The following is a 414-nucleotide window of genomic DNA, read 5'->3' as shown; positions in this document are numbered from 1 at the left end:
TGCAATCCAACACTTTAAAGTTTGTATTCACATTACCCTAACCTGACTCATTTATTTCCACACAGGATACGATTTTTTTTCTTTCTTAAATCCGTTGACCTTAAGAACAGAAACATTAAGAATCAGTGGGAACTAACACATCAGGACGGTGGGAAAGTGCAAGGAATGACACATTTTGTCACAGCCCCAGTCCTGAATCCCGGGACGTGCTGTTCCCCGTCTCCGTTTCCAGCCGAGTGGATCCACGGCCCAGTCCCAGTGGACGCGGTGCAGCGGGAGGGGGGCCTCGCTCTCAGCTGGGGCCGCCTGGCTCGCTCTGGGAGAGCGCGGAACAGGGGACGCCGGCGCGGGGACCAGGACGGTCGCTCTCTGGGAACATCCACTGGGCCCGCGCACCACCAGGCCTCGGAGAGC

The sequence above is a fragment of the Fukomys damarensis genome, unplaced genomic scaffold, assembly GCF_012274545.1.
Source record: "Fukomys damarensis isolate Sample0158 unplaced genomic scaffold, DMR_v1.0_HiC HiC_scaffold_14, whole genome shotgun sequence".
NCBI lineage: Eukaryota > Metazoa > Chordata > Mammalia > Rodentia > Bathyergidae > Fukomys > Fukomys damarensis.
The sequence above is the reverse complement of the archived record's forward strand: the minus strand, read 5'-3'. Positions refer to the sequence as shown.